At 32.3% G+C, this 10,094-nt stretch overlaps 1 long non-coding RNA gene across 1 annotated transcript; it reads right to left on the minus strand.

The window, feature by feature from the left end:
- Nucleotides 1–5,723: 5,723 nt before the first annotated feature.
- On the minus strand, nt 5,724–6,589 carry LOC115963129. The gene is made up of 3 exons (XR_004085710.1): nt 6,330–6,589; nt 5,874–5,902; nt 5,724–5,786 (listed from the first exon to the last, which is right to left on the minus strand). It is a non-coding gene; the product is annotated as an uncharacterized LOC115963129 (long non-coding RNA).
- Nucleotides 6,590–10,094: the final 3,505 nt, after the last annotated feature.

A 10,094-nucleotide genomic window follows, 5' to 3' on the forward strand; every position in this document is an offset into this window, starting at 1 on the left:
AACAATTTGTAAAAAGTATTTTCAAACTAATTTGGAGAGAAATTTTCATCTACATTTTTTTAACACAAGATTTTGAAATGAGATTCGAATGATAAACGTGTAAAGTTTAATCAATAATGTTAAGTTCCCACTAGTCGCACATGCACAGACAACTACAAATTGGCTCGGATTACCACTTCTTATCGCCAAAAGTATGTGGACCTCACCTGTTGGGGAGGATCGGATACTCATCAAAAAAAAAAAAACAGATGCAAAAAAAGTGTCAATTTCGCGCACAAAAAGCACAGGTGACTGGGCATTATTGGCTTTGAGTTTCGTAACTAACATATAGAGGAGGATGTATGATAGAACAATTGTATTCAAACTTTCCTCATAATCTACCGTCTTTTACTTTAAGGGTGTGTTTGTTTTGGGTGAAAATCACTTTCGGAAATGCTTTTCCGGAAATACGGGTGTTTGGTTGGTCCGGAAAATAGAATTTTCCGGAAATCAATTTCAGTTGACCGAAAAAAATACGCTTTGACCACGGAAATGAATTTCCGTTCCTATTTTCACTTCAAATGAATTCCGGAGAGAGAGAGAGAGAGAGAGAGAGAGAGAGAGAGAGAGAGAGAAGAGGTGAACCTCGAGCACCAGTCTAGTCCGACATTCGCCGGCGAACCCCGAGCTCCAGTCCACACCGATCGCACGCACCAGTCGATCTCGCGAGCTCGAGTCCGACGATCACACCACACCGATCGCACCGCGACGATCGCACCGCACCGATCGCACCTTCGATCTCGCCTCCACGCGATCTCACCTTCAACCCACCGATCTCTCTCACTGTGTGATTTTGATTTTTGTTGTTGTTGTGGTGGTGGTGTTTTGGTGGTTGTGGCTTTTGATTGCCGGAGTTTGCTGCCGTGGGTTGAATTGCCGTGTGAAAAATTTGTAGGAAAATAGCATTTTCAACCATACAACCAAACACCAGAAAATATTTTTCACAACATTTTCTGAAATGCAACCAAACACTTAAAAATATTTTCCTTTCCGGAAAATAGCATTTCCGGAAAATAAGTATTTTCCGGAAAATCACTTACATAAAACAAACACAGCCTAAGATTTTTTTTCCCCGACCCTTGTTTCGTGGTGGCCAATCAGTCGAGTAAAAGGAGGAAACAAAAAATCTATAAAATAATTTCAACCATTGTACTCAGTTTCAATCATTTGACACATGTACTCTCTCCCTCTATGTGAAAAAAATTAATTATTGCCAAAGAAAAAAACGAATGCAATCTACAGATAACAGATCTACCCATTAACACTAGAAATTTGTAATTCTTTGACATAAAGAAAACAATTTTGATTATGAGGATGGCAAAATGAAGAAATTTTGTAGTAATGCGCAACTTGGCATAATCATAGATCATGGATAATAAGTTCTTGTTTTTATATATGAGTAATGTTATATACCCAAAAAAAAAAATGACAATTATTTTAATAACTGTTAAATTGGTAAATTTTCACTGGTTCTTATCTAATATTAGTAGTAAGTCTAAACTTACTACAAATATATATATATATATATATATTTTATTTACCACTAATAATTTATCATACTAGTAAGTATTAATTTTTTTTAACAAATAGAACTCACAGTCACTGCAATTAGGAGACTTTTTTTGCTCTCGTACAGTGTATTCTCAAGGTTTTCAACCAAATACTAATCACTGTTCACGCCGGGTGGGCCCACGAAGGGGTAAAGCGCTGGCCCAAGAAATTCTTTTCAAAGTGCAGGTATCAAGACTCGAACTGGGGAGCACACCCAATCGAACCTAGAACAAGCACCTTGAAATCGAGAACTCAACCAACTCGGCCAACCCCCAAGGTTGCAATTAGGAGACTTGTAACCAGCAGATACAGTTTGACATTTATCTATCAAACTAATGGTTTTTTCTAAAATCTTTATGGGGGGTGTTGTTGGAGGTTCTTCAAAGTAGTAGGCATTAATGGGATTCTGGAAAGGTGGGTGAAAGAGAAGGTTTTAACAGAGAAAATAAGTAGGTTTTTTGAAGTTGTAACGTTGTTTGGTGATATTAATAAGTAGCCACGTTGTTTAATTTTAAAGGACATTCTAAGATACACGATATAAGCAGTGGCGTAGCTAGGATTTCAGTTAAGAGGGAGCAAATTTTATATATGATACACGCACTTACACACATTATGTGAATATATAATATTTGAGATCAATTTGAAAAATTAAAAGCTATTCATTTAAATACTAAGTGATATTTAATGTAATTATACCAAAAAAAAAAAATCTACAAAAAAGGCTTATTCATAATATTATATTTATCTATTGAAATATTTCTCACATGAATTATCTATTTTTAATTTTTTTTTAGAGCCAAAATCAAGAGAGTTAATATCGTACCGGAGGCTATACCAGTTTGACAAAAAAAGAGATATTTCAATATCAATTAATACCAGTATACCATTTTTGGATTTACCGTTATATTATATATATATATATATATATACATATTCATAACCAAAATTCATATAATTTATTAAAAAGTTTAAATTTATAAATCTTTATCTCATTTAATATGATAATCTCTAGTTAGAATTTCAACTAAGTAATATTAATAATAATAATAATAGGGAATTTATGTTCCTACTTCTTTAATAATAATAATAACTAGTCGCTAACCCGTGCGATGCACGGGATAGTTTTTTAAAAACATATATATTTACTTTGCTTAGAGAAATAATCACTTGAAACAAATAAGAATTCACCTCTACTTACTATGGCTCAAAACACACTATGTAAGTATAATTTTATTTGAAATGTAATCAAACATTAAAGGAAAATAAACAATTGTATACCAATTATTGCAAAATATCTAGATGCACAAAAAATATATAATAAATGAATGCTTAGGCAAATATCCCATTTAATATTTTTTGTTTATTCATCTTTTGACTTATTTAAAAAATATATTCCTTATACTTTGTAATCTAGAAGAGTAGATGATACAAATATTCTACATGAGCACAATATAAAGGAAGAAACTCATAACAAACTTTAGGGATAATATAAAGGAAGAAACTCATAACAAACTTTAGGGATAATAATTTAATAATTTAACTATTTTTAGAGATAATTTTATAACTGAATTACATACAAATAAGTTATAAACACTCCCTCTCTCTAAAACTTTATAAAAACTACCATTCAAGCATAAGTAAATAAAGATACAACAACAACCAAAATAGCTTTGACATAAATATTTTGAAATTCCCAAGGTCTTTATACACAAAGGCAAAACAAATCTCCAGTGTACAACTCCTAATTTCCACTTGAAAATTTTATCTGCAAAATAAGAGAATTCATACCTAAAAAATAATTCATTTAGAAGGAAATAAAAGGAATCAATATATATTTTCTACTATTAATGGAGGCTTGCAATTAGTATGCACTTCCCTCCCTTTACCACTCATTTGAAACAATGGGAAGAATATTTTACATAAATCCATTAACTGCTTATACTCAGGAGATAAAGCAATTATGAAAGATACCATTTATTTCAACCAAAAAAAGAATAATCATAATGAATCGAAAAGAGTACTATATGGATGGCTTAGGGATGATGATCCAATATGTTTTGAAAATATTGAACATCAATGCAAGAACCTATACGCGACTTTTATTAAACATTACATTTATCACGAATTCTATCCAACACATGCTAGAAACTTTTAATTCAAAAACTTTTCATAACTAAAGAAAATCAAATATGACTACAAACGATGTGAAAAAAAAATTTAAAACATTATTAGCAAAATATATTAAAAAACAAACATAGACCAAATACAATAGAAACTAATAAGGAACTTCATTAGCACAACTTTCCAATCAAAGCACAAAAGCGTATGAAAATAAAGAAAATGCTAAATGTACTACTAATTTTACAACAAAAGGCTTAGACAACTTACTTCAATGAACAATTGAAGGAGTGACATTTCATAACTTTGTACAAATGAGCCATTCTATCCACTACAATGACAACTTCAAATTCTAAAACATCATCCAAGATGTTGGATTTGTGAATGTAGTACTATACAAAATATGAATGATTCCAATTCATGGGCAACTAAAAAGGCCTAATAGATGCGTCTAATGAGGGAAACATGAAAAGAACTTGCCTTAGTCAAATGAGTTCGATGTTGTTCTAGACAAAGAAAATTTCAAAGGATGTTACAAACACCAAGAAATTGCACATTGGAGATGGTGAATTTTTAAAAAATAATGTATGATATAGGTGGAACATTTTGAACAATGAATTTCATGATTTTACCTTCTCATATACTTTGTTCAGCGAAAAAAATTATTGCTCTACATGCATAGGAGGGATGTGGTGTTTTCCTTCATTGGTAAAGGAACAATGTTAGCACTGAATCACCTAGATCTGGAAAGAGCAATCTTTAAGTTGCAGAGTCCCACTCCATGGTCAGAAACTCTGTGCATAAACCCGCTATTGGATATAACTATCAAACTAATGGTTAAAAATGCCTATCAAACTAATGATCAAATAGAGACAAATAGAAATGTATATCATTAGTTAATATAAAGGCATAATACATAAGCTAAGACATAGGTAGTAGGAACATTAAAAAATCTTATCAGATTAATATGAAATTGAAGTATTCTAAACATAATATACAAAGTTTTAGAAAAATGATTTGGCAATTAAAATTTTCTCCTATCTTAAAGCCAAAAACAGTTCCAATTATAAGATATCACATTAAGGAATCATGGATTAAAAGAAAAGATACCAAGTGTCAGATTAATTTGAAGATAACTATTATAAAAATAAAAAATAAAAACAAAAAACAAAAGAGTCAGCAGTGAAGTTGGATAAAGAAAATTAAGGGCCCGTTTGGTAGAGGAGTTTGGATAGTGTTGTTTGTAGTTTTTTGAAATATGTGTGGGTAAAAATTTGTGTGAAAATGTGTGTAATGCTGTTTAAAAGCTGAAAATATATTGTTTAACAACTCTACCAAATAGGGCCTAAACATCTTAGACTTCTAAAGTGATCAAGTAGAGGAGGCAACCAATTCATATTCATTTGTAGGCCCAAAATGTCCTAACTATAAATGAAGCAAGGAGAAGGTGACTGTTGCTACCATTTTGAAATAAAAAAGGTAATAATTTCAGTTGCTCAAGTCTTTGCAAACAATTTGTAATTCTCATGCCTATAGTGGTTCTTTTTTAAGAGAACCATCTATAGCTCACAATATCAATGGAATAAGAATAACAAATTCTAAAAAAATATAAATTATGCTGTAAACAAAGAAGGCACCAGATTACCAATCAAAGTAAGTATTGGCTTTGCAATGCCCCAATTTATACTATCTTCCCTTTGCCCTGCTCTTCTTCATTTATTGGCCAACAATCTCTTCTTTTTTTCTTTTTCTTTTTCTATATCAATTAACACATGTCAGAACAAAGAAAAAACAACAAAATTGAATTTTATGTGATATCCCAAAACATTAATAATGAAACCCAAACAAATCCAAATATTTTATTAATAGTGAAACTAAAACAAACCCAAATATTTAATTAGACTGTAAAAAGGGGAAACTCAATACAGATCAAACCAAAAAAATCCATCTTTGTTTCTCATAAAAGACCTTAAAACACAACAAATTTTTCCAACATACTCAAAATATGTCTTTACCTGCACATCACAGGGTCCAATTGTATCCTTATGGCCTACAAAATCTTGGTGAGTAATGCCTCCCTAAAATCCAAAAAACCCCATTTTAATTTCTTTACAATTAAACCTGATAATAATCAAGTAATTGAATAGCTTTGTGACAAAGTGTACCTGTAACATGTATGTGACAGTCAAAGAACCTGGAAAAACAGAATAGATATCACAATATAAACTGTCTGCTATACAAAACATATGTACGCACATTTATGTTACCAATATCAACATGTAATACAAAGTTTAAAGAAAATCAAACCAACCCATCAAAAAAAAGTAAATAATCGCTATGTTACAGTTTATAATCCAACCTAGATTGATTCTGATGTGGGGTTAATTCTGATGCCAAAACCCATATCCCAAGCCACATAAGCAGCTTGCCCTTCCCCCTTTTATTATTTCAATTTTGTAGTAAAATTTGATACATTGAAAGGAACCAAAATTGAGGGAGAACCTATATTAGGGTTTTGAGTATTGATAAAAATCAATTCTAAATCAAAACAAAATCTGAACCAATTTCTTAAATCAAAACCAAAACAAATAGCCGAACCTAAATCCTATTAAAGATTTTACCTATAGCCGTTCCAGCAGTCTGATGTTGGTTGGTTGTGAGGCGAAGCATTTGTGGCATAGTTGAATTCGGTTACTGTCGCAGAGGAAGAGAGCATTTGTGGCGTAGTTGAATTCGGTTACCGTCGCAGGGGAAGAGAGAAAGATCTGCGACTGGCTTCTCTGTTTTTGGGTTCCTGCGTATGGGTCCTGCAGTGTTTGAAGGAGAGACAGAGATAGAAATAGGTTTTAGCAGGTTTGTTTTGGGGAGAAATAGTTTTGCGTTTGAAGGAGAGACAGAGATAGAAATAGGTTTTATCGGGTTGGTTTTGGGGAGGAATAGTTATTGGCTAGAAATAATTATGGTCTTTAGGGTTTTATTTATTTTTTAATAGTTTTATTTTTTTAAATGATGTGGAAATTTTTTTAATAGTTTTATTTTTTTTAAATAATGAATAATGCTGATGTGGAAAAATGTGGAAGCTTCAAAAGCTTCGGTTTTATATATATATATAGATAATAATATCACAATCAGTAAAGTTTGACAGATAAGTACAAAAACTTTTTTCATTTATTAAAAGTTAAAATGCCGTTTGAAATTTCTTTGCATTAGAAAAAAAAAATTTTGAATTCTCAAAATTTTATAACAATTCACGTGGGTGTGTCAGAAGGGCACACTGCCCCAAGTTAAAAACAAAAAGCAGACCTCCCTTACTTTTAGTTTTTTACTATTAAAAGTTACAACAAAACAAACAACTGTCGTTTTCACGTGGGTGTGTCAGAAGGGCACACTGCCCCAAGTTAAAAACAAAAAGCAGACCTCCCTTACTTTTAGTTTTTTACTATTAAAAGTTACAACAAAATAAACAATTGTCGTTTGAAATTTCTTTGCATTAGAAAAAAAAAAAATCAAATTTGAATTCTAAAAATTTTATAACAATTCATGTGGGTGTGTCAAGAGGGCACACTGCCCCAAACAAAAAGCAGACCTCCTTTACTTTTAGTTTTTTACTATTAAAAGTTACAACAAAACAAACAACTAAAGCCTTTAGAAATAAAAACTTAAAAACTAAGAGAGGTAGACAGATGGAGGGATGGGTGTGAAGGAGAAGAAGATGGCTGGTCAATGGTCACTTTTGGAATAGTGCTGGCCACAACAGTATTATGGGTTACATGTGATGGAAATATGCATGTATGCAGCGGAAAAAATAACGGATCTACTTCATTCGCTATAGATAACATGTACTATGTAAATTTCAGAATATGAGAACAAGAGAATGTACTTTGATATGGTAAATTTCAAAAAAAGAAAAGATTGTAAGCACTTGGAAATACTTTTAATCTTCACTCCAATTCCACTAACGCCCAAGATGTGTGGTCTCTCAATCAGTTATACGAATTTGTTCAAGAGAGAAATTAGAATGTGTCCAACACTCACATACACCATTTCATGCAAGTTGTTTGTTTTAAAAATCTAAATGTTTCTCCCTTAATAACTGATTATCTAATTGGGCTAGCCTTTTGGACCTTTCCAATTGGGCTCTAGTATATGGCTTGGAGTGGAACCAAAAGGGACCAATAAGACACTAGCTTCAATGGGCCTTGAACTTTTCTGTCAACTTTTGACAAGTCCAAAGTTACCATTAACTATATTTAATACCACTATATAAATATAGTTGCACTCTAAGCCTTATCTATAAATTATATCCCAAGACTTTATTGTACATGCAACTCCTTCATAAAATATTCGTAGTAGTACAAAGTCATAAATGTAGACTACCACTTTGTAGATTACTACATCTTTATCCTTGAGTACCCGGTTTAATCCTTTTAAGTTATTCACCATATATTTATGAAATCCAATTTCACAAATATATACTTTAGTAATTTCTTACTAAAGTGGTTAGGCCTAACTCTCTGAATAACTAAGCTCATTAAACTTATCTCAAGAGAATATTTTATATCTCCATTAGGAAACTATGAATTCCATCTTAAGAATATATGTTCCATCAACACTAAATGTGACTGCCCAACATACTGAGGTTTTGACTGTTACTTTAGATCTCACTCCTGATATATCAAAGCAACCTACATTCCATGATCAGGTCCATTATTCTCTAAGGATTAAGAGTTCATTTTAATATAAGTTGTGAGATTTATTATTCAATTAACAGTCGTTACGAGAATAATAAAACTCACAGCGGTCCAGTTCAATATGTCTTAACTCTTAAAACATATCAATATATCAACTAGAAATCACCACTTCCATGATCAAGACAAATCATCTTAGTTGATATGTTATAATCTTCGCAGATGAAACACCCAATTTCATCACCGACTACGAACTATATTCTGAGTTTACAAAGAACTTGTGATTTATATTTTCTGTGACTTTTCACATAAACCACATACTATGCATCTCATGGACTATATGATAATGTCTGAATATTCATGTTACCATTATTTCAGATAATAATAAAGCAGCTTTATTAATTATAATATTAAGTCATACATATGTCATACACAATGTCATACATAATATTACATATAGCATCAAACAATAGGATTTAAGGGCACTAATTCTAACAACATGGTATTTTCTTTTACCGTTAATCATTTAATTTTCTCTTCTTCTTTTTTTTTTTTTACCGGCCAGTATTCTTTTTCTGGCTGGTATCCGATCTTTTTCTCGGTTTTGCCAGTACAACTCGGCAAACTCCGGTACAAAAAGCGGTACGAAATAGCCGTGTTTCTGTATCGACTAAGGTGTCGGTATGGAAAATTCCGACTGTACTAGTCGGTACGGTACAGTATTGACTCCATTGGCCAAAATTCAAGTTATGAAAGAAACTATTAGTAGTTAGATAAATATTGAGTGTAATATATGTGAATTTCTATTATTTTGGTTAACGTAAACCTAGAAAAGGTTCAAATTATAATATGGTAGGGATAAACTAAAAAATTCAATGCAAGACATGCTAATAGAGGACTTAAGGTTCCTCAGTGGTTCGTTTAGAAATTGTGCTCTATTTCAAGACCAAAGAAACAGAGTGGTATTTAATAAACCCAAAAACAAAAAGTAGGCAGGAGTATTTAATAAGTATTAGCTATAATAACTAAGGGTATTTTTTGGGTGGGCTAGGGGGGCAACTGCCCCCCCTCAACCCCCCCTAACTCCTCCCCTGGATATAAACTGTAGGAGCTCTCCCCCTCATGTACCTACGAGAATTCTCCCTCCCTTAGGTTTACTAAGGGTCTAACTTTTTCTTTTCTTTTTGCAAAATGGCAGAAGATGTGATTAATAGTCTAGAGAATATGAAGCTTACCACGGATAAAGAAGAAGTGATAGTTATTTTGGAGGATGGTTGGAAGGAAGAAATAGAGAGTTGTGCTCAAAGTTTGATTGAGAATTTTCTCACATGCAAGCCTTTTAATAAGAGAGCAGCTCAGAATATGTTGAGGAAAGCATGGGGAATAAATGAAGGACTGTAGATAGTTGAAGTCAGGTCAAATTTGTTCCAATTCAAGTTTAATATAGAGTTTGATATGGAATGAGTAATAAGAGAGGGTCTATGGATGTTTGATAATCAAGCTCTGATGTTGCGTCGTTGGCAATCAGGAATGTCTACAAAAAAAAGTAAAATTTGACTCAGTTACTCTATGGGTGTAGATATGGGGTGCCCCATTTGTTATGGCCTGTCCTTAAGTAGCAACAAAAGTTAAAGGTCGATTGGGTATGGTGGTAGAGGTGGAAAGGAGGCGTAGACAGAATATGCTGAATTTATTCAT

Source organism: Quercus lobata, chromosome 10 (assembly GCF_001633185.2).
Source record: "Quercus lobata isolate SW786 chromosome 10, ValleyOak3.0 Primary Assembly, whole genome shotgun sequence".
NCBI lineage: Eukaryota > Viridiplantae > Streptophyta > Magnoliopsida > Fagales > Fagaceae > Quercus > Quercus lobata.